Source organism: Aplidium turbinatum, chromosome 4, assembly GCF_918807975.1.
Source record: "Aplidium turbinatum chromosome 4, kaAplTurb1.1, whole genome shotgun sequence".
Taxonomy (NCBI): Eukaryota; Metazoa; Chordata; class Ascidiacea; order Aplousobranchia; family Polyclinidae; genus Aplidium; species Aplidium turbinatum.
The window spans coordinates 814,366-826,013 of record NC_137475.1 but is presented as its reverse complement, the minus strand read 5'-3'; positions in this window follow the sequence as shown (position 1 = coordinate 826,013).

Genomic DNA, 11,648 nt, shown 5'->3' with positions numbered 1-11,648 from the left:
TGCTACTGGATGCAAACTATGTATCTTTGCTTTGATGAGGGGTAGGCAACGTGCGGGCCGCATGCGGCCTGTAGCGGACAACGGGTAACTTAACTTATCCGCTCATACCTAGCTGTAATACTAGTCTACAGCGACATTTCGGGCACAACAACGTTTCACGGCCCTTCATCTTTTTCCAGCTATTTTTTTTAGCCTGCTTGAACACAAAATTGACCATTTTCCCATATTAAAAGGTGTCTTTGATGGCAGTAATGACAGCCTTGATGGTCAATTGGTCATGCTCGAAGAGTGGCAGTATTGCGTGAAGAATTTTCATCTCGATTTACATAATTTCGAAAATATGAGTTAGTGTTTATTTGATGTGCGGTCCTCCTGTAAGCATTACATTTTCCTAACTAGCACCTGCGTTAAAAAGGTTGCCCGCCCCTGGATTGGATACATGTGTTGAAGAAGTGGGGTGGGTAATAAGCAGTGCTGGGCCTGTAGCAGATTGATTTGATTTACAGATAATACCCGGGAATGAGTTCAGTGACTTCAAAATGTCATTTTCTATATTTAAAAGAGTTACATAGTATAGCCGCTCTTGCCCCGTCGTGTTTCGCAGATAGTTTTTAATCAACTTCAATTTTGAAAATGATTGCTCTCCAGTACAATTAGTTACCATCATACATAGATAAATGCGCAACAAATTGTCAATGTTAGGAAACGTGGTGTCAATATTGTTTTCTTTAATCAAAGTGAAATAGTTGAGTTCTGGAGAGGAGCAATCAATAGCAATATGCTTTACGAATTCTAAAAACTGAGGTAGTTCACCTTTCAATCCGTCTTCCAAATCCTGGGAATATGCTTCTAAAAGTCTGTCAGCACTTTCTTGGGTCTGCGCAGGTGTTAGATCATGCAGGTTTCGCAGAAAACTAAACCGTGTGTTCAATTGGGTGTATGCCTTGCGACGTTGCTCCAGCGCAGATTGTAGGCTGTCCAGTCCTGCAAGGAAAACTTCCACCCAGAATCTGTCTTTAGGTGATTGATTAATTACCTATTGCATCTGGAACTGAACGGCCGCTGCCTACATCCTCATCGCGCCTTCGATTTCGGACAATTCTTGTAATTATTGGTCGGTAATCCGGCACTTGAGTCAACTTCTGCGCCTCTGACTCAAACTTAGCGAATTGTTCTCTGAAAGTCTGTAGAGATCCTGCCAAAGAGGCACACAACGCTGAAGCAATGTTGAGATTTTGCTGGAAGAGTTCCCGCTCATGTTCGACGCGTTGTCATAAATCTGTCCACGGCAATCGGCAAGATTGATTTCCTTCTCACTGGTGTACAGTATCAGGCTGTCGAAAATCTGCTGAGCAGTATGGCCCTCCATTGGCAGAAATGCCAGAAACCTTTCCACAGGCCATGTTGGCTTCACATGTAATTTAATCCTACAATTATAATGTTCTATGTCCTTCCAGTTTGCAAGCCAAAAATTACTTGCCATGTTCGACAATTTTTGAAGAAAAAAAGTTTTCCTCGCCAAGCGCGAGGCCTTGTGAAGTGCGGGGCCCGTAGCAGCTGCTACATCTGCTACTATAGTTAATCCGGCACTGGTAGCCTACTGGGTAATACAATTATCCTTCCTGACTTATGGCGGTAGGTTTAGCTTTTTATTTCTTCTCTTTTCTGGCCAAAAAGTTGCTTCTGAAACATACGATGTAAAGATATTCCACATCAGTGAGAAATTTATAGAAGTCGAACGTTGTCAGGTAGGCTATTTACTTCCCATTTCTTCTGCAATAGTACGAGGTCTACGATCATTACAGCGTGACCGAGTCGGAGTGTTTGTCGTCGTGTTCTAAGTTCAATTTGACGTCAAGGCCAGCAGCAAAGAGGTTTTAGAAAGATTGATGACGTGGTTTATTGGGATATCAAACGTTAAACAGTCAGATAAATGTCGAATAGTTCTACTTTTGAGATTGTAGATTGCTTCCACAAATCCTTGAGACGAAACATGGTTCAGGACGTAAAGAAATCAAATTCTGAACAGCAAACTTTTCATCGACTTCAAAATAGATGTAGGACGCTATTACTTGCAACAGCCACTTTACAATTGGTAACAACTTCAACTTCCATCAGCTACAATCAATCATCAAGTACAATCATCAGTAGGCTACAATCGTCTTCATACGACTTCTCAACTTCTAATCCCCTTAATGCTCAGATTACACCCCTATTTGTACCCGGTTTGCTTTGACCAGAAGCTTCCAGAAACTATGGTAATATTACATTTCAGTTACAAGAACTCATTCTTCTGGTCATCAAGTCAAATACGTTTCGAGAATCGCACGAACGCGCAAACTCTTTCAGAAGCAAGTTTCGCAACAAAAGGTTGTGTAACTTGAGGAAACATTAGGACAATAACATCCCGCAAGAGTTGCACAGCTAAAATAGCAGACTTGTTCACAAACTATTATAAGTTAGGCTAAATGAGTTATTTTCAAATGACTCATTAGTTTGTTGTTGTATGAATTGCCAACGAAAGCGTTTTTCAAAACAATAATTGTCACGTTTGCTGCGACACTTTTCACCGTTCTTTATGCATTCAGTGCAGTGGCGAGCTAGATGACCCATCTTCCTATAATGGAAACATTTTCATCAAACGAGCAGCTCCTGGCTATGTCCAATCTCTCCACACCGGTAGCAGTGGTTGTGATGGCAACACCTGTTCTCCGAATGTCCGCGGTCAGCAACGCATTCGGTTGTTTTCCATCAGTCTCTCCATGAGGTCGAAGTTACTCGTGTAGCGCCACAGTGTGTCTAGAAAATGAGTGCCTGGAAGGCTGGCGTGAATGTGTTAGCTGTTTTGTGTCAAGGACTACAGTAGGCTACAGTGTGGAGAAGATGGCGATCATTGACCTCTGCCTTTAATGCGAGTCGTTTGGTGGAATTCTCTCTTCGTAGTTTTGGTTTTTGTTTGCTCGGTAAATGTTTGTATATTTAATTTTTCTTTGAAAAAATAAAATATTTCGTTAAGCTTTGCAAGCAATACACACAACGAAACTACAAGGGGTCCTGGTTCAACTCTCGGGTGTGCGCTTGAGCAACGCAATTCAAGGACTACTCCCCATTCAGCGGCATCTTGTGGATCAAATAATTTACAAACAACACTTCAACAACTATCGGAAACTGCACTCTGTCAAATTCGCTGACTGGGGTTGCGTCAGTGATTCAAAGCCTCGACAAGTATGCGAAACTTCCAATACTGGTCATATGATGCAATGTAATTGTAATAGGAGAGACCGGGATTAGCCGGAACAAATTTTAGTAAAATTTAATCCACGAAAATTTAGAATAAGTTTTAAAAACTGGACTAAGCATGGCATTAGACCACTAGGCACTAGCCAATATGTGCAACTTATTGCAAAACATTGATCAGAAATTGTTTCAGATTTTTGCACAAGTTAAATTAGCCTATTTCAGACATACTGCAGGCTACATCACATGTTTCAACAAACCCCATGGCCGAGATTTATTGGAGACCCGCACGGATTTAGTTAGAACATAGGTCCTACATTGATTTTATTTACATATAGACAATAAAAATTTATATTTAGCCTATTATAAACAATCAGTTGTCATCAGGATTAATGATGGCTGCAGTGACTACACGCCCATTCAGAAAGGAGTAAGACAAGGATGTGTGCTATCACCCGACCTTTTCTCATTAGCCTATAGGTGCTATCACCCGACCTATACTCATTAGCCTACAGCGAAATAATTTTAAGACATATTGAAGATGAAAGAGGTATTAGTATTGGAGGAAACAACGTTAACCACATACGATATGCTGACGACATCGTTTTGATAGCCGACTCGGACGTAAAACTGCAGAAAATCTTGGATATTGTGTGTAGCCTACGAAAAGCAAGAAAGGCCTATTTGACATGGAAATAAAGAAAACAGAAACAATGGTCAGAAAAAAGAAGCCAAAACTCCTGTTTTGATTTATCAGTTAATGGGCTCTAGGTTTCTTTTTATGAAAATGTTTATAATCCCCTAATAACAGGGCCTATCACCATGGCCGATCTTCATAGCAACTGTCCATACAAATATTAAATATATCAGCCAAAGCTATTTGGGCTAATAAAGCTATAGCCTAAATCAGGGGTGTGCAACGTGCGGCCCGCAAAGATGTTCCAATTTTGAATTGTCTGCGGCCCTCGAAACCTGTTTATAATTTAGTTTAGTCTGGTACGTGTGAACAATTCATTGTAGAATAGATTATTGTAGATTTCACATCTTCTATTAACCATTTTAGAAATCTCCCACTGGCCACCGCTAATTCATTGTGTTTAATTATTTGGAACGTAAAATGTAATGGTCACATAAAAGGCATTATGAACAAATTACGACTTCGGAAAGCTCACGTACAGACAGGAAATCTTTTCTACTTTCCAACTTTGAGAGACTATGGAATGCATCCTGAGAAGAAAACTAAATTTGAAAAATTGTTTTATGAAGTTAGTCTCGTTTCAAGGACTTCAAATCTCATGAATATTTGTTTGGTATATTCTCTTCGCCATTCGATACAGATATTGACAAAGCACCAGCTGACATTCAACTTGAACTGATTGATCTTCAAGAGAAAACGGATTTGAAAGCAAAGTCTTATTTAAAAGTGCATCTTGGCGATTTTTACCGAAAACATCTCAACCAAGATGACTTTCCACATTTGAAAAAATCCATTGCTTCAAAAATGGCTCTTTTTGGCTCAACGTATTTGTGCGAACAATTTTTTTTCTAAATTGGGCGTCATGAAATCTCCCTATCGATCGGTTCCGACAGACGAACACTTGGAAAATGGATTTCGCATTGCGAGCACTTCCATTAAAGTAAATTTGGATAAAGCTGTCGGGAAAAAAAGCCAGCTGCAAACTTCTCACTGAACTCGTTTAAAGACGGCGTGACAATAAATTTGAATAGCAGTTTTCTTCAGAAATTTATGCTTCTTAACTTATTATTTCTGCAAGGAGATAACCTCTAATAATGCCATAAGAATAACATAAATAACAAAAAAAATACTTTTTGTGCTTGCAACTACTAGAAATCATATGTTAAAGAAACGTGCGGCCCGCGGTTTCACTCAGTTATTTATATCTGGCCCTCTTGTAATAAAGGTTGCACACCCCTGGCCTAAATATAGCCTATATTGTTTATTTTTTTTTTTGTAATATTTTCTTTTTTATTTTTCCTTTAGGCCTATATCTTAAATTTTTCTGAAGGTGTTGCGGCCGTGCCAATTTTTTTTCAACTCAATCACTTACTTCGGTCACAAGCACGTTTCAACGTTCGCGTTTTGTCGCTTCTACCCTCGACCTTTGCTATGTTGACCTGTATTGTTTTTGATATGATGGTCAGAAATAAAAAAATAACTGAACTGAACAGCAGAACCGCTGCTGGCGTATGTAGCCTAACTACGATCCGAGGTAACCGAACGAGTCTCAAGGAATTTCTTTATTTGTGAGTTCGAATTGCAGAATTTAGAACAACAGTTTTTGAATTGGCGTATTTAGAATGAATAGGTTTTGAATTTTGGAAATAAAATAATGTGTGTAAAGCTTATTTGTGCGGAGGTCTATAAAGCACTTTTATATTCAAAAAAAGACAAGTAATTACGTAATTTAAAATTGGAAAATTTCATCAATATGTTACGATTGTAGGCTAGATTCAGTGGTTCTTAACCTTTTAACAGTGGGGGACCGGCAAAATTTTTAAAAAATGTTCGCGGACCGGCAACCAAAGATCGTAGTGAATAGAATGAATATTTGTAACGTTTTGTTAACCAGAGTTGTCGTTGCGCACCATAATGCAAGGTTTTAGCATATGATTTGTATTCAGGACAAAAATTGGAATAAAACGGCAATCAAATCAACTCAAACAGAAAAATGTCAATCCATTTCCATACAAAATCAATGTCAGTTGGAAATTTGCTACTGTTACGCTGCCAGTAGCCTATGTGAGATATCAAAGAAGTTTCTAAAACACGTAGCTCTGTTTCGGCATCCAGGCGATTTCTTTGCTTTGTAAAGGCCAGACATGAAAAAGAACTGTCGTTTCTAAATAGCTGGTTGAAACAATTACCATCAAATCGATGGTTTTGAAAGTTAGGCACGAATTCGTTTGCAAGAGATAACCAGAAGTGTGACGATGATGTTTTTCGAATCTGGACTGCAAAGTAGAAGCATAACATATTGTAATGCAATCAGACTTTCTTTTTCATGAAGACTAAAGTCGCATGTGTTGACATCATCGATGCATGGATTGTTTATCCAAAAGTTTCCATGTCGAGGATCTTCATGCTACGCAAAATGAATCGTTAAAATTGTTAGCCAACTCTTTCAATTGTTGACTCACAATGCTCAGCACCTCTTTTTACTTTTTTCACCACTCCATTTCACCAGCATTTTCCACAGCAAATCGGCTTGTCTTCATTGTCTTGTCTTCATCGGCTTGTCTTCACGTCGGCAGCCGTGGCCGAGTGGTTAGCGCGTTGGGTTCGCAGTCGAGAGCCTGCATGTTCAACTCCAGCCACCCGCACTTGCTGTTGATTCTCTGGGCAAGAAACTTAACGATAATTGCCTCTACCGAGTGATCGATTTCAAGTAACGGGTAGTACCAAATTTAAGTCATAAGTAAAGTAGACAACCGGAAAACAGACATTGCCGTCGGCTGCAGCGTGGGTCAGGTGTATGTCGGAAGGCGTACACCGATGCATAGCGCTCAAGTCCGCTTTCCCGCAATGCAGGATAAAGATAAACAAACAAACATTCCATTCTTTGAAAAACAAGATCTTTGCTTTCTTAAACTCCGGTTCTGGCAAATTTCCATTGCAGGCCTGACTTTATCCCGGAACTTCAAACTTATCTAATTCCAAATTTTCGTCTCCAACGACTTTGAAATTTTTCAAAATAAAGGACAAAATTCCCCATTTGTTTATGTATTTCTGTGTTTCAAAACTTTTTGAAAACTATTATGCAATTTGTCACAAAAACATTATCAACGGCACAGAATTAGGTCATCAAAAAGTTCACCTTTATTATCAAACAATTTTACGTGGAGATATGTCAGTTTTACAGCTGTGCATGTTTCACAGTGCAATCACAATTATACAATAAGCTAATGACTCCACATTAAAATAAGCTTTGCAGAAAGTAAGATCTTTTGAGGACCGGCAAAAAAATTACACGGACCGGCACCGGTCCGCTGACCGGTGGTTAAGAACCACTGGGCTAGAACAACAAGGGTGAACTCATGGTAAGATTTCGTCACAGAGGTGAACTGCGGAGATACTTAATAGCTGTTACTTCCCAGCAAACATCACAGTATTGGGCCGATACTGGCTCAGTATCGGATTGTACAGGCAACTTGTATTGGCCTAGTACCGGCGCCAATACCGGCCCAGTACATTCGTGCACATCGTTAACGCGTTGGGCCAATACAGTCTTTGTATCGGTGACTGTACTGTGCCTGTACACAGCCAATACTGGCCCAGTACAGTCTTTGTATCGGTGCCTGTACACAGCCAATACTGGCCCAGTACAGTCTTTGTACCGGTGACTGTACGGTGCCTGTACACAGCCAATACTGGCCCAGTACAGTCTTTGTACCGGTGACTGTACGGTGCCTGTACACAGCCAATACTGGCCCAGTACAGTCTTTGTACCGGTGACTTTACGGTGCCTGTACACAGCCAATACTGGCCCAGTACAGTCTTTGTACTGGTGACTGTACGGTGCCAGTACATAGCCAATACTGGCCTAGTACAGTCTTTGTGCCGGTGACTGTGCACAGCCAATACAGGCCCAGTAGCCTACAGTCTTTGTACCGGTGACTGTACACAGCCAATAGCCTACTAGCTCAGTACAATCTTTTTACCGGTGACTGTACCCAGCCAATACTGTCTTTGTACTGGTGACCTATCGTGCCTGTAAACAGATTATCTGCTACTACCTTAACTGTATCGAAACTATCGCACCGCTCTGATGCGATTCTACGCTACAACACCAATAGGTAGGCTACTGATGTGTATTGCTCGGTAACTGAAACTGTTCTGCTGACATCCAGGGATAGCACACTGTCTTTAGGAATACTTCGACAGGTTTTGCAACACAACTTATTTACCACTTGCATCTTTTATTATTATCAGTACCGTACAATCAACTGTTGGCCACCTCGGCTTCAACCCGATGTCTTCTTCCGCCTTGGCGATCAGGCCAGTTTCGCATCCAGGTGCTAGATGCTTTCTCTACCTCTTTTTCGGTAACTGAGGTCAGCAGCGGGTTTTGTAGAACAGCTCCTAAAACAAAAATGAACAAATTGTCCACAAAACATAACTGCAACATTAAAATATGTTACGTGCATATTATCTAACCATTCTAAAATTAATCTACCGCAAAGCAGTAAACAATTCGTTAAATACGCATCACTATCCTGTACCAATTGCCGGTTGTGACGACAGACTAATTTATTATGCTCAATTTGACATTCTTACATACCACTACAATTTTTTGTGTTTTTAAACTTTATACCATGCTTATTTCTTTATGTTTTTGTGATGTATGTTTTTGCTGTTAGATTTCACCTTACAGTTTAATATGGAAGCAAAAACTTTGAACGTTACTTGACTTTATGACAATTGACATCCGCAATGTTTTTCACAAAACATAGCGCCTTCTTCCGTGGCAAACCGGAATCCCTATTCCATCCATCTTTTCCCGACTAATTATACTTCTGACACAATGTATTTGAAATGGTGCTCTTCATCACTCGCCAGCTGCATTCTTTCACTGACGAGCCACCCACCACAAAAAGGCGAAAAATCTGAAACATAATGGGCTACTAGGCGAGATGACTGGGATTTTGAATGGCTTTGGAGTCGCAGATGCCTTAGGTTTTAGTGTTGCAGTTGAGAATTTGGTGAGAGAGAAGGCGATGCGTTATATAAACGTAAGACGACGTGACTTAACAGAAGGGCTTGGTTTGATGTGAAAACAGAAGAGACAAAGGTCTGGAGTTAATCCTTTGCCAAAGGGATTATGATGTCACTCTATTCACTTCAGCTGGCAAGCGGGCGGTTCTAATATGGTACACAATTGCGAAAAGCAAAAATTTGCAATGTGTGGTAAACTGACAACCACATATACTGGCGATTCACGTAAAACTACGGTAGTTTGACGTTGGATATAGCAATTGTGGTAGGCGAATTGACTTTTTGCTTGTGACCCTTATAAAACTAGGCTCATCTGAGTGGAAGCAAATTTATGGATTGATTTCTGGGCAAAAGATTTTAGCACCACTTATTAAATACAACACAATCAACAGAGCCCAAAAAGATGATCTTGTTTTTGTTTCAAAATCGTATTTAATTTTGTTAGTTTTTTACTAGATAAATGTTACGAAGAATGTTGAAAATTTGCGATGTAAGCTATTTCAACAATCACAATAGCTGTAGAGTTTTGGTGGTTAACGTTGAATATGACTAATGAATGTTGCAAATTTTCAACAATTAGTTTGGGTATGAAACACGAAAAACTTAAGCAAGCTAAACCGACGGTAAAATGAATTTTGCTACATGTAGGAGCAGTTATGAAACCATATGCACCAGTTTTACTAAATCCAGATTTACGAATCAAGTTCAAAGATTTAGCAACGTACACACATGCATCAAAGTCCCAGGAAATGTTCTTACTTTCGCTCCGACAGCTTACTTTTGTTGTTGGTTTCTTTTGTAGATTAATATACTCCAATCCGAGTTTGAAACGTGCTGGCTCGAAGTTGAGTTCTCGTAGACTTTCCATGACTGCGTCTTTCGATGTTAAAGTACAATATATCTTTCTTTTAGCACTAGGCCTACTGTATATCTTAACATTCAGCTAAAGAAACTCCAATCTGTCGACTTCAAATTCAATTCAATCAATGAAAATCTTTATGATCGGCTTTTCAGTGCAGGCACTGGGGACAGCGAAAAAACACGTGCGTCGCAACTCGCAATGTACAGTTTTGCCTTCATCAAACTGTAGCCTACTGTGCCAATATCGGATTGCACTTACACACTGGGCCGGATTTAGCTGATGGGGGGCCCGGGGCACTTTTAGATCGGGGGGCCCCCCTGCAAAAATTTTTTTTGTGCCTACGGCGCGAAAATCCACCTCTGCGTCTACAGTAGCATCAATCCAGCACTGCACAGCATTTTGCAGAAACTTCAAAAGGCTGAAAGGAAGAAAAAATAACAGAAAATCACATTTTTTCCACGTAGGGGCCCTTCAAAAGTCGGGGGCCCGGGGCACCTGCCCCCTCTGCCCCCCCCCTAAATCCGGGCCTGCTTACACAGACTGTACAGTTTTGCCTTTACCAAACTGTACTGTGCCAATACCGGATTGCCCTTACATGAACTGTAGCTACAGTCAAAGATGGGCAAGATCACCAGTATTGGTGACCTTGAAGATCAAGATCAAGATCACCAAAAATAGGTGATCTTGAAGATCAAGATCAAGATCACCAAACCATGTGATCTTGAAGATCAAGATCGTGATCTTGAAGATCAAGATCACTTTCAAGATCACTTTTTTTGTACTTGAAAAAAAATGAAGTTTTTGATCAATAATGTTGCAAAGAATAATTACTATAAGCAACCTGGGTAAAGGTATTTAGTGGCTATTGCTAACTTTACTTTTAACTACTCGATCACTGGCCTAAGAATTGTAATAAGTTAGTGACTGTTGCTATTAGGCCTATCAATTGCTGACGTAGTTTGCGTAGAACCGCAATGTCACACCCAAGGCCGAGGTTAATTACAGTAGTAGGCTACTGAAAAAGTCGCAAAATTTGCAGTTAGTTTTAATCAACTTTGAACTGCATCATTTTTTACCAAATTTTTGTCTGGTTTATGTGGGAGTTTTTATTCGTGTTACTAAGTTGTTTTAACTTTTACTGTATTACGTAACATCTAGCAACCTTGATGCTGTTGTCTAATATCAAAAAAGTTCAGAGGTTTGCGGTCCGACAAACCGCTCCATACTCAGACCTTAAACAAGTGTTGGTCTGGTTGATTTGCTGCAATAAACCACTTTACATGACCAAAGTCGGCTAAAGTCCAGATTTTTTAACACCGCCATTCTAGACTTTTGAAACATCTAAAATTGGGTCAAAGAAAGCAAACATTTCTTTAAAATTCACACATGGAAATTGTGAAGAAAGTTAAATAACTTTTTATTAGCCTATATGTCAACATAAAGTACACGGAAGTTGACTTCTTTATTATGACCAACACAGGAAACTTTTTCATTTTTGAAATGGCAACACTGACCAGATTAGATGGAGACTTTAAGTTTAAATCGTCTTTTGTTGGACACATATCATACAAGTGGCTTAATGTTAGTAAATGCCACTAACTACTTTGTACAGTACGAGTTCTAAAAAAATGCCTCTATCTAGTAAGTAAACTTCAATTTTAAAGTGATCTTGATCTTATTGTTCTTCAAGATCAAGATCACACAAAAAAAATTGATCTTAGATCAAGATCAAGATCACCAAAAAAAAGTGATCTTCAAGATCAAGATCACAGTTTTGCCATTACCAAACTGTACTGTGCCAGTACCGGATTGCCC